The sequence below is a fragment of the Rhinatrema bivittatum genome, chromosome 13, assembly GCF_901001135.1.
Source record: "Rhinatrema bivittatum chromosome 13, aRhiBiv1.1, whole genome shotgun sequence".
Lineage (NCBI taxonomy): Eukaryota > Metazoa > Chordata > Amphibia > Gymnophiona > Rhinatrematidae > Rhinatrema > Rhinatrema bivittatum.
In genome coordinates, this window is record NC_042627.1 from 74,315,774 (window position 1) to 74,339,102 (window position 23,329).

At 42.7% G+C, this 23,329-nt stretch overlaps 1 long non-coding RNA gene across 1 annotated transcript in view; it reads left to right on the forward strand.

Moving 5' to 3' along the window:
- LOC115075403 overlaps positions 1–23,329 on the forward strand; it is a 563,078-nt gene that overhangs the window by 410,652 nt on the left and 129,097 nt on the right. The window contains exon 5 of the long non-coding RNA XR_003852487.1: positions 3,444–3,492. This is a non-coding gene — a long non-coding RNA (uncharacterized LOC115075403). The remainder of the gene's footprint in view (positions 1–3,443; positions 3,493–23,329) is intronic.

Below are 23,329 nucleotides of genomic sequence, written 5' to 3' on the forward strand. Positions count from 1 at the left end.
CATATGCACTGGGTGCCTTGCACTGGGACGAGCCTCCGAAAGTGAAAGGAGGAGGGAAGGAGTCTTGAATTATCTTAGGAGCACAACTGGAAGGGGTTGGTGGTCATTCTAGATAAGAGTGAAAGCTTCCGGGACCCCAACTTGTCTTGAAATTAGATGGATCTGAAGGCAGCCCTTAGGACTCTAAGTTCTGACTTTTCCCGGGCCAGTGCTTTCAAGGAAGGGACATGGTTACTGGAGACAGAGCACATGCTGTAGTCAGGCCGAAAACCTCAGTTTCAGCTACAGTTCTCCTCATAATGCACTCAACATAGTCATGGTCACGACATGCAAGTAAAGGTAATTATCTTAAAATTTACCAGGTCATTTCTGTTCAATTACTTGTTGCTTTGTACAGCTTTCTCATTGAAGCTGCATCTCATTATTTCATTATACGGCATTTTCTCATTTCTCATTTGAGGTGTCAGGTTTTCAATCCTCTGCCTAAGAACTTAAGGGGGTGGGGGATTTTCCAACCACTGGCAGGCTTGCAAGTTAGCCAAATATACTTATCCAGCTAACTTTGGCGAGATATTCAGGGGCCCAGCCACACAGCTGAATATACCAGACGAATTAAAATCTGGCCCTAAGTGCATTTAACTTGGGTAACGACTACTGACAATTCAATGGCATATATTGATGCAATTTTCAAAAAGCAATTTACATGCGTAAAGTGCATTTTCACATGTGAAACCCATTTTTAAGCATGTAAACCCTTTTGAAAATTACCCCCTCGCTTCCACAGACCTCATGCTTTTACCTGCATTGTAGTGGAGGCATTCCCGGGGGGCGGGGAGTTGGGGTTAGGTTGGGAGAGAAACCGACGTGCCTAGCTAAGGATTTCTAAAACTAGGCTAAGTAGTTTTGGTCAGAGAAAGTATCTGCAGGCAAAAGCAGCTGCAAATCTCTCAGGCAATTTCAAAGTCAAACTTGAGGGAGATAATCAAACCCTGGCCGACTAAGTAATTTAGCCAGGTAACACTTAGGCCTGGATTTTCTAAGTTTGCAGACCTTAGAAAAATCCGGCGATAATGGAGGGTGGGGTGGCGAAGTGGGGAGCAGGCCTGTGAAAGCAGGCAGCGATTTCATCTCCGCGGTGCTATCGCTGCTGGCTTTCGCACCCAATAGCGCCATCGTAAAAGGCGGTGCTATTGGGCACGAAACTGGCGGCGAAAAGGACCCTTAGCTTTTCACCGTCAGCGACGTCTTCGCGGCATCCGCCCCAGTGCCGCCCCGACTCCTCCCCTTCTGTTGAGGACGCCACCCAGAACCCTCCCCGATCTAGGTATCACACGTGAAAAGGGACTTTTCTTGTGCGATCCCTTTTGAAAATGACCCCCTTAGCCGGCTAAGTTACAAGGTATTCAGCGGCATGGCTGTGCTGCTGAATATCCGCGGTCAAGGTGCTACTTAGCCAGATAAGTTAAATCCAGCTAAGTTAGATCAGCTCTATGGCTGATGTAAGCTTTCCAATTAACTGAACTGGATAAGAATGAATAATATCACTAAGAACATAAGAGCATAAGAACATGCCATACTGGGTCAGACCAAGGGTCCATCAAGCCCAGCATCCTGTTTCCAACAGAGGCCAATCCAGGCCATAAGAACCTGGCAAGTGCCCAAAAACTAAGTCTTTTCCATGTTATCGTTCCTAGTAATAGCAGTGGCTATTTTCTAAGTCAACTTAATTAATAGCAGGTAATGGACTTCTCCTCCAGGAACTTATCCAATCCTTTTTTAAGCACAGCTATACTAACTGAACTAACCACATTCTCTGGCAACAAATTCCAGAGTTTAATTGTGCGTTGAGTGAAAAAGAACTTTCTCCGATTAGTTTTAAATGTGCCACATGTTAACTTCATGGAGTGCCCCTTTAGATGGTTAAGTGAACCAGATAGGTAGCACTACCCAGATCTCTCCACTGCCCACCCATAAATTGTCTGGCTAAAAGATCGCTGGACAAGTCACTTATCCGGCTATCTTGTGGCTACTGATTTTCAGCAGACCGCTATATAGCCAGATAGGTCCTACTTATCCGGCTATCGAGCTCTGAACGAGCTTTGAATATTGACCTGAACATGTATTTCTCCTTTGAAAATTGGTCCAGACCGTGGATAAAAAGCACCCTTTGCAGCAATGGGAGTAGTTTGAAAACTGCCCCCATTAAAAGTGATAAAACGTCTGACAGTGGTACCATGCTAGGGGTGATGATTATGTAAATATGGTGGTAATTTAGGATCCCTGGCATTTAATATTTTAAATCTGGAAATTTTTGCACTTATTTCTCAATATTTGGGGGTCTGATCACCATATTCAGTTTTCTTAACCACATTCCTTCATCCCTTGTTTGTGTAATTTGCAATCAGCTGCTTATGTTGGTATGAGGATTTAATTGTGTTTTGAGGTTAACTTCTGCTCTCTCTCATAATAAATGCTGCATTGAAACGAAAGGCAACTAGAAATGACACCTGATTCTTAATCACCGATCATTGGCTGGTTTATTCCATTTTAATAGTGAGCAGTGTGGCTCCAGACTGCTGTTATCCAGGCAGGGTGCATTGCAGTATTACTCTGCACCGTGACTACTGTTTCCATGGATAAGCGTGCTTGACTCAGTGCTGTTTTTCCAGTCATCCACACATGGCTGTGCTAGGGAGAAAGGCTGTTTGAGGGTTATGGCCTTGCTAGCAGGTACAAATACTGGCAAGGAGTTCATGCATACTTGATAAAAGAGGGAGACTGTCAAATCGCAAAGGGCATAAAAACACAACCCATACATACAACAAGGTCTACGTTTGTCTCCTCTCACATTGTGAAAAATAATTGAAAATGACAATCATTTCATTCTACATTTCGTGTTGGAAAACTAAAAAAAAACAACAACTTTAAGGGTCAAAACCAAAATGGTAGATTGGAAAAAAGAATGGGAATACATTAAAAGGGTAATTATCAAAAGCATATACACACGTAAAATGGCTTTTTGAAAATTATCTCGGGACTTACACATGCAAATGTATTCATGGAAGTAATTTTGCATGTTGGGAGACAGCAGTAGGTAGAGTTGGGCTGAGAAATCATTTACATGTGTACTTTTGATTTTTAAAAGTATCCATGTGAATATTCATGTGGACATTTACGCCTGTTCTCTAGCAGGTGCAAATGTGCATCCCTTATTCCCTATGTTGTGCAAAGGTACATACAGTTCTGCTGATTTTCAAAGCAGGCTTGTATGTAATGTTGCCTCGAAAATTGGGGCTGACATCCACGTGTGCCCTTTGTAGACACAGCCATCAGTTAATGCAGGCTGTTATAAAACGGGGCTTCCTGGGAATAATCTGCATTCTTGGTACAATACGCTCTCTCTTTTCTCTCTTCCTTAATCTGTTTTTTTTTTTTTTTTGCAGGTACCATCTGAATAACCGTCATAACCAGTAAATGTGCGTAACAGCAAGGGTAGGTTGACTGATCTATGAAAAACGAATTGTACTGCAAGAGGTTTGGAAACAAATTACACAACACCCCTTGAATTCCTGCCATACAAGGGGGACAGAGCTCAAATCTCAGAGACCTCACTGCTTGCTGACCTCCTGGGTCTCAAGAGAGATTCCATCCTACTCTCCTGCACAGGAGCAGAAAACTTCTTTGCTGCACAAATGTTACGTCGGTAACTCTGAGACCAGTTTTCATATACAGCAAGTGCGTGGCCAGCCCCAGTAGAAATAGCATGGATAAGGGAAGAATGTTTTAATTTTTTTCACAGAAGGCATTTTTCTTCAGTTTAGAATGCGTGGGGTTATTCTCTGCACAATGCCATCAACCTGCAAGACATTAACATATGAGCATCAAACATTTATTCCGGGTTCCTTGGTACTTACCATAAACCCAGACACATGTTTTGATTATATTACAAGCAAATGTTTTAATTTATTCTTTTTCCTCGTATTTAAAGAAGTCAACAAAGGTTATCATATCCTTTATGTTAGTTGTTCCAATAAGCTATACATTCCATTAGATACCATTAGGTACTTTCATGGTTTCCAGTAACAGATACACAGAAAATCGGTGCATTTAGTTATCCTGCAACATTTTAAAGACAGTGCTTCAATTATATCATACAATTATCTAATCCAATGATGAATCTGTGACTTTTTTCCTTCTATTTTTAGATTATACTTACTTCTTTCCAGTGGCAATGTCACATCTCCTGTTCATGAATGGAATGTTATTCTTATACCAGGAGAAAAGTACTATTAGTCCTATAATTTGCAAGCATTCCCTGTGAGAAAATGTAGTCTTCTAGGCTGAGTAAAATATGCTGGATGTAGAGATGTGAAACTGTATAATCTGAATGTTCAATTTGTACTGAATGAGTCAATTTTCAGTTTGGTTTAGGTTATCCTAATTGAATGGATGCATTCCCTGCTTCCCCCCAAAAATCTGAATCTTTTCCAACTGATTTGGTTTGGTCTCATTAAAGTCTGTGAAGGAAGTAATGTCAGAGTGGAGTGGGTTGGAGAAGGAGCAAGGCCAATCATGTTTCAGCACTCTTTCAATCAGCGTATCCCAACTGGCAGCTGCAAGGATTGACATCATCACTTTTTTAGGTGAAAGTGAAACTAAAACACTGATCAGCTTGTGACCAGTTTATTCTCACATTTGTCTGTTGGATCTCAGAGAGAGAAGACTGAAATTTTCAAGCTCCTTGCTTCAAAGATCCAGAGTTAAATAAAAGATTATTTTAAAAAAGCAAGTTGTTCTTTTATAGTCATTGCCACTGTGCCTTAGCTGTGCTGCTAGTGGCTGGAGAAACTATAATTTCTGTGTCATATTGTTAGAAGTTAGTTATATCAGCAGGGTAAGATTGTACTTCTCTGCTACAGCAGGGTGTTAGAGCGTATGTCAGTGTCTCTAAGAAACATACAGAGAGAGAGAGAGAAAATGTTATGTTCTCTTGCAGAGTGTGAGGAGCAGTCAATGACTGACTATAATAGGGGGCTTCTTGTTTTCTCTATGTAGAAACACTGTGATTACTAATTCTTCTAGCCTGCAGCATTTCAGTAAGCATTCCTTGTGGTGATGATGCCACTTTGCTTGTTACCATATCTCTCACTCAATGTTTTAGGATATCGATGACACTGTATCTGCTGCCATACCCTTCACTCTGTGCCTTGGGATTTTCATGCCACTAAACCTGCTGCATACCCCTCACTTTATGCCTTGAGGTATTGATATCACTGTTGGTGTTGTAGGGTGTTTATGACACTCTTGGTGTCTTGGAGTGCTGTTGCATTTGACCATGATGCATGTCAGCAAGACTGATAAAAGTTAGATGGAAAACCTCAATGTCAGATACAAAAACAGAATGCATTGCTTCCCCTATTGACTTTAATGGAAATGGCTGAAGCAAAGGACCTGAATGAATCAAATGAGCTAGTGATCCAAACCAAATGACCAGAACGAAAATCAGAACCAAACCAAAATTAATTTCTGTGCACAATCTCTAACTGGTTCTTAGACAACAGCCTTACCCCCTATGTAGGAAAAAAAAATCACAAGTTCTTAATGTGAGTGAGGTCACTGCTGTCAATTGTGAAGTTTCTACATCTGCTACAACACTGCTCACAATGCTCAGGAATCCAGAGAAGCAAGAACTCTACCACTAAGTTAGTCCAGCTCCCCTCAGAAAGGAGATTCCTGTAGGCCTTTTGCTAATTTTCCTCCCACCACCTTCCGACAAAAGGTCATCACTACCCAAGGGACAAAGTGCTATAAATCCTTGCATGGATAGGGCCAGTTTCCCTCCTCAGACGGAAAAAGCCATTGATGCTACTACTTAATGCCAAGAAAATATACGGTTGGTGATTAGAGTGGAGAAAAGATAGGATTATAATAATTTTTATAAAGATACACTAGAATCTAGTTATTAGATACTATCCTTGTATAGCTGTGTCTGCTCCAGTAAAACTAGGGGGCAACCATACTTATTGGATATAAATTTGTTTTGGTACTGAGAGTTCTTATTGAATAATATAAGATCGTTTTGTAGGGATCATTCTAAAGTTTATACTTATTCCATACAGGGGCAGCAGAACATCATTTTCGTTGGGGAGGGAGGAGAGAGAGGGACAAACAAAACAACCTTTGCTCCCTAAGTTGCTGAAACTGTGTAGGGTAAAAGCTTGCTCGGGCCTCATGGCCCCGCTGCTGATGATTCCATAAAAAGTGCCCATTAACTGATTCATACTTCTATTCTTTCTTTTAATCTGACATATTTTAATGAATTGCTTTATGCAGCAAAAATAAGGCATATACAATATTCCGGGGTAGATTTTCCAAGTGGATTGAGCTAAAAATACGTACTGGTCACCTAAATCCCCTCCCTTAACCACACTGCCAAGGCTGCCCAATTTTAGGAAGGTACCTAAGTTTTGCCATAGAATGAGGGTAAATTTTAACAGCAAACTATTCACCCCAGCTAACTCCCAAAGTTATCTGGCTAAACCCACTGTAGAATCTATCCCTCGGTAATAATCTCATATAAAGATTACGTGATCCATCTGAAAAATAGAGATGGCTTAATGGATGAAAAGAGGACAATTTTCAAAAGCCACTTCCCTTTAAGCAGCCTAAATATTATTCTCAGTGCTCTACAGCGGGCATATTTGTAACTGTGTTACTGGGAGGCATTCCCAGTGATGTCTCGACGGGATGAGGTAACAGCTGGCACGAGAAGTGGGTGCAAAGTCTGCAGGGTCAGCTGTACCCATGGGCAGTTTTCAAAGGAAAGGGACCCATGAGCTTTGCTCATGGTGGGATATTTAGAAAAATTCCCTCTTATATGCACTGAATGTAAATCTACTCTATATAATCTACTCTGCATCTCTTTTCTTAAAAAAAAAAAAAAAAAAAAGTCATGGTGATTGAGTCCCATTTTCATCCCATTATGGAAACTGGGTCCTCCAAATTCAGACATAAATTTATTTTCAAACTATAACATTTTTTTTAGCTTGAAGCAAAAGAAAAAAAAAAAAAGAAAAGAAAGATAGAGTTTTCTATTACACATTTGAGATTGCTGTTTGGAGAAGGAGAAGAAAATTGATGAATCTGTATAATGTAAAAAATGGATAGGTGTCCTCCCAGAGCAAATCACATGAAGCTGTTTTCCCTGAAATTTAAATGGGAAATTAATAATAATTAAGAAAATTAGTGAAAATCATCATAATGTGGGGTTTTTTTTTTCCAGATCAAAGGTTGATGACCTCACAGGTGTGAATTGACAAATTTTATCTGAGATGGTAAGGTTTTAACTGAATTGGATTTGGCAGGAAATTTTCAGCAGACAAACAGCCTATTGGGCATGTTAATATGACTTATCATTGTTTGCAAATATGTAAACTTTTAGAAAAACGGGATATGGGACTCTATATGATACCTTTCCCCATGCATGCAGAATGAGAGAGACCCAAGGAATAAAACCTTTGAACATCTTCTTTCTCAAAAGAGTCCCACTTTCCAATGAATCGGAAATCGGTTTACCCTGCTAACCTATGCTTTAGAAGCAGATAGTGCAGCATGACGAAAACTTAGGAGTTCACCCAATAGAATCTAGATATCCTATGGCTAGATAGCCCTTATAGAATGGAAGCAGCCAATATGAACTTCAGTTTGCTATACAAAAAAAGGGGAAAATGGGTGAATCAACCGAGACAAATTCTTCTTTAGATCTCCTAAGGTAAAGGCATCCTGAATCATCAAACCTTGCTTATCAGGGCTTGGTCAAGATGATTCTGCCTATTGCTTTTTAAACTCTTTTTACAGAAGTGAAAGGTCAAATTGATGACCTTCTGCATCAAGGAATATCATCAAAATATCCACAATCTCTAGAATTTGTAAAGTAAAAAATTGAGCTAACGTCACCTCCCTTCCACCCCACAATGCCCCTATAACCCCACCACAAAAGAAATTAAACTAGTGGCTTCACACAATGGATTCCCGATCTTGAAAAAAGTTGAGTCAAAGGAATGCAAATTAGATGTGGACAAAATCTCATTGCGGCTTGGTTCATGCAGGCTAAACTAACCTCATCCATCTCCTAATCTGAGAGTGTTGTGGGCGAGATCTGATCTGAACCAGTCCCCCTTCTTCCTACTAACAACTTCAGCTAAACCAGAACATTTGTTGTCATTCGACTTTGTTTCTGAGACATGAAAGAAACAGATGCCTCACTGCAGGAGTTATTTGTTTTATCCCATGTATCCCAAGGTCTATGCAACAGTGCATATGCAATCAGACCTGTTTTTAAGAATAACAATAGCAACAGCAACAAAACGTACAGACATATCGTAACATTATTTATTGGTTTTATTTTCAGTAAGAGTTTTATCACATTAGTAAACAAATCCGAGTAGAAGGAGAAAGCTCAGTTTAAGATATTTCCATTCAAATCATCTTTCCCTCCTGTCAATCATTATTAACTATAACAGAGCTGTTGATCATGGTTGCAAGGCGTCTGTCCTCCATTGAAATGCGCAGAAAAGAACAAACAGTTAAAGAAATGTTCATTATATCAACGGATTCACTATAACAAAAACTCTCTCCTGAAAGATTTCATTGAATTATCATTCCATCAAAAGAAAGCAACAAAGCCCCTATCTTTTCTCAGTACAACAACCTTTTTTTTTTTCAGTTGGCTAACAGAGGTGTCTGCTGCCTGGAAAAAAGAAGAGAACACAATAGAAATATTACCTTTAAAGCTCTCTTTTTTTTTTTTTTTTTTTAAATGACACAATAGATGTTTTTCTAAAGTTGTATTAGGGATTCGCTTAAGCAGAAATGAACTGTAATATGCAAATAGTTCTAATTGGACCGCTAATAGAGCGTGTCTCTGTTGTTTTTTTGTAGGGAGTTTTATGCCTATGTAATCAGTGCAGACAGCCGTTAAGTAAATGAAGAGGCAACTAACAATGTCAGAAAAGAGACCGGGCGGTTCCGGCTGACACTACCCTAATCTTCCAGGACCCATTAAATGGCAGTTTCAACGCATTACCTACCATAACATCCTTGAATATCACTGATTTTATTTGCAGTATCAAACATTCCATTTCATGGCCCATTAACAGTGGGAGCCTGAGCTTTTTGACGCAGCTAAACATTTTACTAACTACCTGGACTAAGTAACCAATTAACTTTTGGAGACAATACGGCCAATTAAGCGCGAAAAGGTAAGGCCGTCACCCCCCCACTAAAATTGAATTTCTTTTTTTTTCTTTTCCTGACGGCACTTATTGTCTCAGTTCAATTGTTAATGGAGATTCGGTCCCTATTGAAGAACGAAGGCAAAGGATAATGGGAAAAGTTCAGCGGACTCCTGTTCGTGAGGACTATCACAAAAGTGTCCCAGTTGGGCCACTAATTCAGCTTAACTTTTTCTTTCCGCTGGCTTCTTCCTTTGATGTGATTGGCGGCACAGCTGTAATGTCCCATTTTGCTACAACCCATTGACCAATCTAGTATTCGACATAATCGTAGGTAACCCTGCAGTGCTTTCTACATCTTCAATAGATGAAAAATATCGTACACACTGTATTCTTAAAAAATGGTCTCAGTTCTCTCTTGACAGAAGCGATATCAGGCCTGGTGGCCATGGCCATTCTTGTACCACACCGTGCTGTAACATACACAAGAAAAGTAGGATAGAAATTGTGAAGAAGACCTCAAGTATAGAACATTGCTTGTCCTATGCTGGTGATAAGGCAAGCAATGTTCCAGGCCCCAGTTTTCTGTGGTAGCTCAGGACTAGGTTCTGTGGCAAGACTTAGAAAATGATGTTCTTTTAGGAATTCTGTGAGCAGGGGGATTGTTAGGTATCGGTGCAGAGGAGGAGGAGAAAAAGAGACCTCGGGGATAAGGGGGAGAAAGGATCAGAAATGGGGAGTAAAGAGGGAGGGAGAATTGAAGACGGGGAGGAAAGGGAAGGAGGATGAGGGGCAAGGAATGAAGTTGGTGGGAGTATCAAGGATGGGGAGAGGTAAGGAAGGCAGGATCAGGGTGAGGGGTAGAGAGGGAGGGAGGATCCAACATGGCATATGGGAAGCAGAGGAGGAAAGGGGATGATTGGGAATCATGGTGGGAAGAGGAGGTTGAGGCTGGGGAGAGGAGAGGGAGTGTGCGGTATGCCAGAATACGGCTTCAGTCTCCTGTGGTCATTCTCTGGTGTCTGGAAAATTCCATAAGGGGGTTGGGGGGTGGGGCAACATTTTGGCCTTCCTCATAGCCACAGTACTGCAGGAGTACAGGAGCCCTGAGTACTGTTATGATGGATAACTTTGGACTTTACTGGCTATTTTCGGTATTCAGCAGGATAAGTGGAGGCAACATTTAAAAAAATAAATAAAATTAGCACCTTCTGACCTGATCCCGCAGTCCTCCACCCCACAAAACACTTTGGAATACAGTAAGCGTCATCTAGAGCCCTCCCCACCCCCACCAATTTAAAAAAAAAAAAGAAGCAGCTGTAGTGCCCGAGAATGCCTCCCACCCCCCCCCCCATGATATTGTCAGTCAAGTCACCGAGTCCCATCCTGCCTCCCACCCATCAGCATCTTTTACTGTACCCACGGAGCCCCCCCACGCTGTGCCGAAAGCCCAGACAGGTGCGTGGTGGCGTCTTACTGCCTCCCGGCTGCTTCCAGCCTTGCTCTGACAGCGGCATTATTATTGCACGCTGCTGGCATCGCTGTCACAGCAGCAGGAGGTTATTACCGTCCACTCTCCGTGCTGCTGTCAGGGAAGACACTGGAAGACATCACTGCATCCCCCGGCTGTGGTTTCAGGAGGGTCCAGTGGGTGGGGGGGGGGGGGGGGGATGCAGGAGGGAGACTCGGGAGGGTCCGGGGCGAAAAGGCAATGGCAATTTCTCTGAAAATTTCATGGAAAGAGGGAGGGCTGGCCTCATGGCGCTATGGCTGCTTCTTAATTTCCTGGGTTAAAGTTGTTTGTGTGTGTGTGTGAGAATGTGTGAGTGTGAGTGTGTGTGTGAGTGTGTGTGTGTGTGTGAGAATGTGTGTGTGAGAATGTGTGTGAGTGAGTGTGTGTGTGAGTGTGAGTGTGTGTGTGTGTGTGTGGGAATCAGGCCCTACCTTGTACTTCTTTCAAGGTATTTGGGTGGGGCTATGGAATCAGTCCTGAGGCCCCACAAACCTTGTTTTGGCAGTTATTTGCCCGGCTATATGTTGAATATGCTGTAGCTGGTTAAGGCTTATACGTTATCCGAGTATAACACGCACCCAGATTATGTTGGACCAGCTCTAAAGATGACCAGATTTACATTTATCCAGATAGCACTGATATTTTGCATTTCCCAGCCAAGCTTAATCCCCACCTTTGGAACACCTCTTTCTCATATCTGGCTAAGCTTTAGCTGAGAAATCTGTAAAACAAGACCTGAACTTAGCCAGACAAATCCCTCGCGGTATATCTATCTGTGTGTATAGTTTGTTTTTTTTTTGATACCACAATAGAGGGGCAGCAGAAAATACCTTTCCATGGAAGGGTTGGTGGGTGCAGGGACAGTCTTGCGGGGCAGGTGGTAGAAGTGCAAATAATAAGAGAATTCAGGAAAGCCCGAGATAAGCATGGAGGATCCCTAATTGCAAGGACGTCAAGGGAAAGACAGAGATCAATAATTATCACCGGGGGAAAACCGCTGGCGGGCTGGACGGGTCTCAGAGTACTTTTCAGCTCTTGGATTCTGTGCTTCAATGGGACACTCACAGCAGCATTTGTAATGAGCAGCATAAGTCCTAGCAAACAAAAGAAAACAAATTACCGCAAATGCTGTCTGTCGCGGTTACCACGTTGCTACAAGGGATAATTTGCACGTTGAATGTCATCAGCAACATGGACTTGGAATCTACACAGCAAAGATGAGTTTTGTGAATCTTCTGCCAATCCAGTAGTAAGTGGCAAATACAAGTATGCTCGCTCGTACAAACTTAGGAGGTCATCTACTAAACTGCGGTATTTTACTTTCCCTACGTACCGCTAGGTTTCCCAGTAGTAAAATACCTGTGGGAAAAATACTGTGGGTTAGTAGCCTCCATAAGTTGCATGTGATGGTGGCCCCTCAGCCCAAAGTTACCCTCCTTCCCCCCCATTGCTCTTGTAGGACATCCCGTCCTAGCCTCCCGCAACCCCTAGAACTGACCCTAGTGCCAGAATTAAATTGCATTTTTTTTTAAAAGACACGCGGCGCAGACCCTCCCCTCCATCACCCTCCTGCGGTCACAACTGTGGGTCTGGCTAGAGCTGGGGAACCCCAGGACTTTCAAGGCAGGGCAGAGAGGGTCTTCTGCCTGTTCCAGCCACCTCCTCCTCCGCAGGTTGAGCCCTTGGGTTCTGGCTGCAGCTGGAATGAAGACGCAGGCTGGAAAATGGAGACACAGGCTGGAGACAAGGACTGGAGACTGAGGCAAGGCAGGACTGGAGGCAAGGGACTGAGCACACGTGAGCTAAGCTGGACAGCAAAGGACGGGACAAGGACAAGACACAGACAAGTACTAGACAGGACAGATAACCAAAATGCCCGAAAGACACAAAGAGGAGACCCGAAGGCCACTAGGCAGAAAGCCTGCAAAGGCCACAGGGCTAGGCAGAACTGGAAGGCCCGGAGGCCACAGGGAAAGCAAGGCAGAAAAGGGCCAGGCAAGGAGCCGAGTAGACTCGATGACAAGGCATCAGGTATTGCAAAAGGCAAGGCTAAATAGGCCAAGCTCTGATGAGTCATGAGCCCATGGCTAGAGCAAGAGCAGGTATAGCTACATGGGGACCTCTGCTGGCAGGGAGGCTGCACAGCAGGCTGGATCCTAACACCTGACTCTTTGCAAGAATCCCCTCCCCCCCCCGCCTCCAGATACCCCCCAGCCTTTTGACCTCCAGCTAGTCCTCCCCTCAACCTACTCCCCAGTTCATGACTTTGAAACTCTAGTGGCCTTGTGGGGCCCAGAGCACCCCCTAGATTCTTGGCCCTGTGCCAACTAAGACAAGATGGTGCCAACCAGCTGGCTTTCAAGTTAGGCCCCTGTCTCATTTCAGCACTAGGATGTCTGTTAAATTCTAAACTGGTGCAATCACATGATCACATTCAATGGCTGCTAACATACATGATACTCAGTATCAGCACAATTTGTATTGCAAACACAAAAATGGATTATTTTCTTAATGTTATGAGTTACGGTTTTTATTATAAGCTAAAGTTAGGAGGCCTGGTTCTTTTTCTGGGTCACTTTCTTATTGCATGGTGTTTGTTTTTATTATTTGTCTTAGTATTTTTTGTCATGGATTTATGTGATATATTTTAATTGTTATTTTTTTATCTTGTTTTTATTCCTTTGTTTTTGTTTTTTTATCAGTTGTGTATGTAAATTGTAACCCTCTTAGTATTGAAGATAAGGGGGCTTTACATTAAGAGATGTGTACCCTAATATATATATTTATAGTAGATAGCTGCCTCTAAATAGAGCTGATACCTCTAGCTCCTGCTGTTTATTTGTGGCATATTGTATGGAGAGTTGGGTTTGGGATACATTTTTTATTGTTTTTATTATTTGCAAACCACTGATGTTCATGGAAAAATGGGGGACGAATGAAATGCAAATTTGGCTTGTGGTTACAAGCAGCCACCCAAAATCTCTCTCTCTCTCTCTCTTCCTCTTAATCATCTCAGTTGCTATTTTAATGTGAGGCATGCAAGAAATGGCTTCTTGTACTGCACTTTCAGAAACCTAAACGTAGAGCAGCTAATTGTTCGTTCAGAAAACAAGATCGATGTCAGGTCCAAACCAGGTAATCCAGCAAGTGGCAGGTTGCCTGGTTAAAGAGAGCTGAAAATGAGGGATATTATGCATGGGAACATTTATCATTTCACTTAAACTTCCTTTCATTTTTTGTTTCTCTCTGGGGGGTTTTTGGTTTTTTTTTTCATTTTTCAATTTTGTTTTAAATGTAAGTATCTTTTAGTGCCTCCTAATTCACATATCACTCACTCACTCCAGATACCGCATACTAACTTGAAATGGCGTGCATTGGGTTAATGTACACCGTTTGAGTCAATGAGTGCAATTTGTTATGCACTAACCTGACTTAAACGTAAATTTAAAAAGGCTGACGCGCGCAATAACCAGGGGATGGGCGAATGTGTCAGGCTCGCTTGCGCTAAGCAGCTTTGAAAAGCTGCTGAGATGCCAGCGTAGCTCCCTGAGCACGCACAGCTCAGAAGTTTTTAAAATAAAGGGGGGGCGGTCGGAGCAGGGCATAGGAATTTCGGGGGCATGAATCTTGAGATTTGCGCGTAAATACGTACGTGATCCGGTGGGCGCTGAGGGCCCCCTGTAACTTTACTTTTGCTACGGATGGCGTGCAAGTTCAAAATGAAAGAAAACTAGGCAGATCAACGTGGGGATTAAAGGACCAGGGATAACCGAGGAGAGTGGCTATTAAACTAGGGGGGTGGTGGTTCGGAAGACCTCTCTCTTAACTGGGTGAACTAGGGACGAACTGGTAACACTGGAAATAGCATCAGTGCACGCCCCTTTTAAAATTCCCTGATTTATGTGGTAGAAGCGGCGCTTACATACACATGCTCGCTCCCACCTAATAATTTGGTGCACAAGTGCGCACGGACAGGCTGTTTTATAACATGCACGCGAGTTATAAAATAGCCACATCCCTGGGCGCGGGCTGGACGCACGCCAGTTTGAAAGTCACCATCCCTATCTGCACTAACTTGAGATACTGCGCACTATTTTGAATTAGCGCTTACTAAAAATTTTAAAAAAATTTAAAAAAAAAAAGTTTTTTTTTCCATTTTTAATAAAATCTGACATGAAACGATACAAACAGCGTCATGGACCTTGTCTACGTCCTTTCAAACAAAAGTGCTTCCCAACTGAATGTACCCGGCTACAGTTTCCCGGATAAAGCTTTCCGGGTAACTTTGCCTCTTACCTGCTTACAAATACATTTTAAAATCCCCGTGCACGGGAATCACTGAGGTTACGCGAGCGGCTGGGCCCCCGCGCACGCCGCGTGCATTTTTTGGAAGGGCCCAGCCGCGGGCGAAAGCCCCCGTTATGCGCCAAAGTGCGCCTGGCCTTTGAAAAGAGACCGGCTGGGGGCATGGTCTGGGGGGGGGTGGGGGGGTGGGCTGGGACAGCGCCATTTGACGATGTCCCGGGGAAGCGCGCGCCGGCTGCCTGCCGGCACGAGGAGATTACTTCTGCTCCCGAGGAGCAGTAAGTCATCGAACAGAAATAAAACCTAGCTAGGAAGGGGTTAGGGGTCGCGGAGGAGAGAGGGGGAAGGGTAGGAAGGTTAGGTAGAGGGGTATAGGGAAGTGGACTGGGAGGGAACTGGGGAAGCCCCTACTCCTGTCACCATGCGCGGCCCTTTAAAACTCCCCCCGCCCCCACATGCGTGCGTGGATGTTAAAATCCGCCGGGCTTGGGTGCGCGGATATCGCACTTTATAACTTGCGCGCACCGCAAAATAGCCGCGTCCGTGTGCACGCGCCGGGAACCGTTGCGTGGGTCTTAAAATCAACCCCGAAATGTAATAAAAAAAAGAAAAAACTGGCAGCAGATCAGCGGCTGAGACCCCTTCCCTCCCACCCACCGGGATAAGAGAAATGTTTTGATGGCCGAGCAACTCCCCCTCTCGCCACCCCCCCAACTCCGGGTCACAGTAAAATAAAAAAAAAGTCAAGTTACCGGTGACCTAATTCCCCCATCCTTTAAATTTCTCTGACCACAAATCCCTACCCTGCTCTCTCCTCCTCCTGCTGCCCCCTCTGACAGCTGTACCAGCCCTTAGCGTTAATTTATCCACTGCGTTCAGGTAATGATTGGGCCTTTCACTGGCGGCAACGCAAAATGACAGCAGCTTCAGGGCTGCCAGCAGCATTTCTGAACTGGGAGCCAGCACGGCAGGCGTGACTGAGGATCGCTCCTGTCTCTTTCTACACTGAAGACGCCTGCAGAAAACGTGAATGTGGTCTGTGGAGGGGGGGGGGGGGGTGAGGAGGCTGAGGGGGAATGCCGGGGGGGGGGGGGGGGGGGGGGGAGGGAGTAGAAATTTCACATCTGTTGGGGAAGGGGGGGATGTGTTATTGGCTTTCTCAAACAATGAAAAAGAAATCGAGAGAGGGGTTTGTTTTAATTAAAAGCAACAAAATTCAAACTTAAATGTGAGGGTTTGTCACATACTTCAGTCTGCTTGAAAACCCTTGTGCTGTCCTGTTATCATATTAATGGTTAATTAATTCGTGATACTACCAAGTTACAGGAGTGGGCATTGAAGTCCCAGAAAAGTAAGGAGCGTCCAGGCAGCCATGGGGGTTAAGAAATGAGAGACGCTCTACTTCATGCCGTGTATGGTCTACTGCTAGGCCGACCTACGAAAACGATGCCCTGGCCGTAGAACGAGCCAAACCTAAGTATGTTGGGAGTTTTAAAGCTGAACAATAGCTCCGTGTTTTCGCTGCTCCGAAAGGGGGTCAGCACAGTGAATTCCCAAAAGGAAGGGGTAACTGCATAACTCTATGTGCAGACTTTAGCCTGAATTCTCAAAGCAGAAACAGCGGCTTACCTCTGGAGCAGGAGTCAATGTCTGCACAGGCATCTACGCGCATAATTGAAAGTACACGTGTAAAAATGGCCCACCCGTGTCGCCGGACAGCCTCCTTTCTGCGTGCGTGAAAATGAGCCCGTGAGGTATACGCTCACTTTTTCTTGGACAACCTCCCTGGGCAAGTTTCAAAAGCCCATTTACACGCATAAAACCTTTTGAAAATAAGGTCCTAAACCTGAACTTGTTTAAGGACTGTGATGATAGAAATATGCACGTCCTGTCTCTGGGTCCATAGGAGAAAAGCACACAAGCTATTGCAGTGTACTCTAACTCATCAGTGTGCTCTAACCATTTTATTATGATATTAACCTGTTGACCGTTTAAGAGTGAAGGGCAAACACAGCAAGGTATGGCTGACCCTATTATAATATCATCACTGTGTATTTATAGCATACTTTTATTAAAATAGGATCCCAACATCCTTTATAATTTAGTAATTTAGAAACCTGTATGCAGCAATCTCTGTGATGGATAGCCTGACAGCTCCTTTCTAGTGTCCAGTAGCATTACAGCTCCTAACCAGGTACAAGGAAGAGAATCAGTGCTATTGCATAGATAAATCAGGGTACTGCAAAATCAAGGGACTTTCCCTGAGATATGCAGAGAATCAAGGTTAGAGAAAATATGAACTTCCATCCATGGACTTTGCTTGACTTTCAGTTCAATGTTATCAACATTCAACCATACCGCCTCCCCGTCTCTGAACATCTTCTCCACAAGTTTGTTTGAGGTCACACAAGCAAGACAATGAATCATGTTGAAAACAATTGTAGCCTATGGCCGCTTGTGGGTGGACTAGACTCTGTAAATCATGTTACAACTAAAGCAATCCAGTGGCTAACAGATTTGGCCTTGAGCACTGATGCGTGCATACTGATCGTAGCCCAGAAGAAGACCTTCTCTATTCTTCTTCCAGCAGTATGTTTCATGAGGATAGGTCACAGTTCCATGACATACTTTCCTTAATTTTTCTACCAAGACTTCAGAATAGGAATTGGTGGCCAATGTGATGCCAATTTTTAAAAAGGGCTACAGGGATGATCTGGGAAACTATAGACCAGTGAACCTGACATTGGTGCAGGGCTAATTGGCAGAAGCCTTTCTTAAAAACAAAATCACGAAGGTCTATAAAAGCTTAAAAATAAATAAATAAATAAAAATAGCCATGGCTTAATGAGGAAGGGTCAACATGGTTTTAGCAAAGGGATTGTCTTACCAAGCTTTTAGATTTTTTTTTGAAGGTGTAAATAGAAACAAAGTGAGTCAGTAGAACCTGTGTATTTGGATTTTTAGAAGACATTTGACAAAGTTCCCCATGAGAGACTCTTCAGGAAATTAAAAAGTAATGGGATAGGAAGCAGTGTCCTATTGTAGACTGGTAACTGGTTAAAAGACAGAAAACAGGGTAGGACTAAAAGATCATATTTCAAATAGAGAAATGTCGTTAATGGAGTACCACATGGATCGGTACTGAGACCTGTCCTGTTTATTATAGCAAAAAATATTCAAAGCTGTTAAAATAGCAAAGTACTGCAGAGACCTTTAGGAGAGTGGGCAACTGAATGGCAGATGTAATTTGATATGGAAAAGTGCACAGTGATACACACAAGGGAAATATAATCCCAACTACAAATATACAATACCGGGTTCTGTACTGGGAGCCACCAACCAGGAAAAGGACCCTGGAGTCCTTGTGGACAATAGTCGGAAATTCTCAGCTCAGCCAGCGCTTATCCCTGGAAGTGAGATACAAGAAATACTAGATCATCTATTCTTGATCTGTCAGGTACTGGGCTCAACAGGCCTTTGTCTGACCCGACATGGCATTTCTCATGAAACCAACTGCTGAAATCTGATGTTTTGATGATATGGGCACTTCTTCGTTACTCATTAACCGATAACAGTATTTTCGGGTTGTTCCTACACCAATAATCGAGTGGTTAAAAAGCTCCAGGCTCTTACTACGAATCCCCCAAGGCAGGCGTTCTTCGGCTCTTGTGAGGAACTATGCAGTCAGTATTTGGGAGGGGGAGGGTAAGTTTGTGCATGAGACCTCTATGTGCACACTTTTCCCGGTAGTGCGAGGAGGTGTTCTTGTTGGGGGGGGGGGGGGGGGGCGCTGAGACTGAGGTTTGCATTTATGTATGCATTTCTGCATTTTCTGTAGTATACATGCAATCTTTCTGGGAAAAACTCCTTGCAAACATGTGCGGGTAACTTGTTTCTAGGATAATTTTCAAAGGGAAGATGTATGCTTTTTTTTTTTCCTTAGAAAATTAGTGAAAAATCTGCAAGTATAAATCAAATAATGTGGGCAGTTATCAAATTGCCTCCTTTAGCTTCCTAGATTCACTAAAATATGTGAACCTGGGGGTGTGGTTAGTTCAAGGGAGGGAACTTAGCTGCCCAAATTTGGTTGGCCTCAAATTTAATCAAAGTTTTCAGCACCAGTGCTCAGTCCTGGCATTCAACCCCCTCCTCTCCTGGCAGTCAGTAAAAGAAACCCATAGCCCTGCCTGGCCCAAAATTCCCTTCCCACCCACACACCAGGTCATTCTTGATTTAAAAAAAAAAAAAAAAGGCTCTGACAGCCAATGATTTCCCCCTTCCACCTGCCCAGTCTTGTTTTAAGAATAGGGGGCACCTTGAGATCTCTAATCCCCCCCCCCCCCCTTACCACCCACCCGATGTCGATAGAAAAAGTTTCAACACCAACAGCCCCTTCACTCCAATTCCCCTCCCGCTTGCCAGGCCTTGATATTTGTTTTTACCCTGACAGCGCCTCCGCCCAGATCCCTCTCCTATCTGCCAGAACTTGATTAAACAGTCACCTTCCCCTTCTGCCCCCCCCCCCAGGAAACCCCCAAAAGCTCCCATTGTTGAGCCAGCGGAAGGATACAGGCCAACCTTCTACTAAGCAGTGCCCAGCAGACAGGTGGGAGGGGAGGGTAGGGGAGAGAGCTGGGGGAACACTGTCAGGGAAACTTCTGGGGGTTGTTTTGTTTTTTTAAATCAAGATTGGGCCTGTTGGAGGGAGGATAATCGGGCAACTTTGTTTTAACCAAGATCGGGCAGAGGAATCAGAGGGACTGTGGAGTATCTTAAAAAACAAGCAAGATTAGGCAGGTGGAAGGGGGATTCCCAGCTTGGGCTGGGGGAGGAGTTCTTTAAGGGGTGCAATTGAGCTGGATACTAGCACCGATATTCAGCGCTAGCTGGCTAAGTTTTAGGCACCCAAAGTCGGAGCACTGATACTTGCTGGATGATTTTCCGTTGAAACCCTTGCCAGCTAGGCATGGCTGCAAATCAGCTTAACTTAGCCTGAGGAAATTTACGATGGGCGTCTTTTGAGCATATTGTTAAATATGCTGGGGAAATAAAACAGACTGCACCCTTTATCTCAGCTCTGAAATGTAGGCCCAGCACTTCATCACCAAATCATATCCAAGCAGCTAATGGAGAGCTTTCTTATTTTGCAATGCACTGCATTTTTGTTTGAAGCCATTATAAATAAGATCTTTCTAATCTACTGAACAATTTATTTTTGCCCTGTATAATGCAGATGAAGGAGTTCATAAGTACACCAGAAATTTGTCACTTTGCAAAATAATTCTATTCGGAAAAGTAAAATCATTACTGACCTCTGCAATGCTTAATTATTTGAAACACCTCTAACAGTGGAAATCTGTGATGAAGAGATTTTTAATAGATACATGGAAGTCAAGCTGAAATTTGGTTACAGCTAAAAGATACTTGAATAACACTTTCAAGGAATGAACTAAGAACATTGTCAAATTAAATCAATTACTTGCTCTCCATTTTTCTGAATCTTTTTATACCGAGTTTCGGCAAAAGTAATTCCACTTGGTTAGACAATGATTATAACTAAAATATCTGCCCTAGTACAATTTGGGCTTTTTTTAAGGACAGGATAATAATATGGTACATAGAAAAACAATATTTGTTTAATGATACTGAGGTACATAAGGGGTCGGATGGGTTTCCCATTTAGGCACATAATGTAATAGTTATCTATGTAAGACCTAGATTCATCAAAGTGCTATAAATATAGCAGAAATAGCGCCCTCATAGTTGAGAGAGAGCACGCCTCTGTACAGGCCAGTATGTAAATTTATTATTTACACCTCTGTAAGAGGGGGCATTTTTAACTCACGGTGAGGTTTGGGGGAATGGGGTAGGTTGGGGGGGCAGTTTTACACGCACAGTCAGAGGTACGAACAACAAAGTTGACATCACTGAATATTTTCTGTCATTTAGGGTACATTGTACAAACCAACTCCTTTTTTACCTTTCATCACTGGTGCTGAAAATTTTGATTAAATCTGGCCAACCAAATTTGGAGCGATGAAAGGTAAAAGAGGAGTTGATGTCAACTTTGCTGTTCGTACCCCTGACTGTGTATGTAAAACTGCCCCCGAAACCTACCCCACCCCGAGTTAAATGTGCCCCCTCTTACAGTGGTATAAATAGTCTCTCTCTCTCTCACATTTGATGTTAGGAGCTGCTCATTACCATTAACTCCTCCCACTTGCATAACTAATGTGACATTTGCATGGCTATATTTAGCCCTTATTTAGCTAAATTCTAGAGAGTGGAATTAGCTACATAAATTAATCAGTAACTCTGATATTTGGACATAGCTGCTTAACATATGCAATTAACTCTGGTCGGGCTGTAGAGCTGTCTTAAAGTTAGCCAGTTAGACATAACCAGCTAAGTTTAAGATAGCCGGGTATGTTTATCCGGCTAACTAGCTGAGCTGCACAGCGGCTGAAAGTTTGTACTATATTATCTCACCCTAGCTTTATGATACCCTTTTATAGAGTCCATCAAGCTAGGGTGAGAGAGCATAGTAGAAATCTCATCTTTGTGAGACTTTCCTCACTCCAAATGACATCAAATCTTCACCAAGGTGTACTGTGCTGTTCGTACATCTCACTCTACATGTGAAATTGGCCCCTAAACCCTAAACCACCACCAACACCTCACCTCGACTTATTAGATGGCCCTCCTATAGAGATATAAATAGGTGCACACAGTGAGGCCCTCTCTCTCTCTCCCTCCACTCTTCAAGTCCAGAAATGGCCAAAATGAAATTCTAAAAATTTATCACGAATTGCGTTATGGGCATATCACACAACCTAACGCCAGGAAAAACGGTGTAGTTATTTCCAGCATTAAAACCATGCGATAGCATGCATGGTGCGATATTGTCCCTCATTTAACTAAATCCCACCCAAACTCCTCCCCGATCCCACCCCTGCCAAAAATGTGCATTTGTGCCATGCGTTACAATTTTTTTCGCGTGCATTAACGCCATTAATGCATTTTGATGAATGACCCAGTCAGCCAGATATTCTTTGAATATCTACCTCTCTACTTGCGTGTGCCAGCAGGTACATGTTATAAAATCGGCGTGTCCATGTGCACGCACCAAGAACTGCATGCACATGGACACGCACACGTATGTTTGAAAATCTACCTTAATACTACCACACTTTTTAAATATTATGCCATATTTAAATTCATTCTAAAGATTGAAATGTGCCACAAATATTTTATATTTATACTTTATACTTTTGATATTAAGTAGCTTTTTCTGACTACCCATTTTGACTTCTTAAGTTCACACGCTATATTGGATGACTCCATCTAAGAAATCTGCATTTTTCCTGCATGTTTTGCATTGTGTGCTCTTGCATTGTGAGCCCCAAGTTTGAAGGAGTTTGTAATGTTATCACTCATAGAAATATTATAATTTATTTAATGAGTTTTATATACCGTCATTCGAAATGTCAAAGTATGCCATTGCCATCATAATGATTTTATTGCCTGAATTCTGAATTTCAATATGTGCTCTGAAAGCAAACCTCCTTGGTTTTGTGGATATTCACAAACCTGGGACATCACCAGTTTTCACCCACCTGAACTATTTTCTGCTTGCTCAGCTATTATTATTTACTATTTATAAAACATTGCCAGTGTGAACTCTGTGCAGTTAATGAAGTAATAAAACAGGAATAGCAGCAATCACCAACTTTAACTACAGCAACTTTCAAGAGACAAAAAGAGAAGAGCGAAAGACTGGGGCGAAAGTTAGGGGAGGCAATTTTCAAAGGAGGTAATGCATGTAAATGTAACACACTGTCACAGCAATTTTCAAAAGCCCATTTACCCACGTTAAATGCACTTAGAGCGGATAAAACCTATGGACAATTCAATGGCATATATTGTAGCAATTTTCAAACACCCACTTACACAGTTAAAATGCATTTTCACATGTAAAACCTAGTTTTAAGCATATAAATCCTTGTAAAATTACCCCATGAGTCCAATTTGCAAAGCATTTTTTCCCATAATTATAAAATGGGAGAAAAGTTGTAGTGAATCAGACTCTAAAGATCCCTTTCCTACCAGAAAGTGTTAAAAGTGCAACCATTCTAATTACATTTATTTTATTAATTAACAGTTCACTTTCTCCATACAATGTTGCTCAAAGTCAAGTACATATAATATTATAGCATTATAAATAATATATATAAAACACAAGAGTGATAAAAATACACTGAAGGACTTACAGCATGGT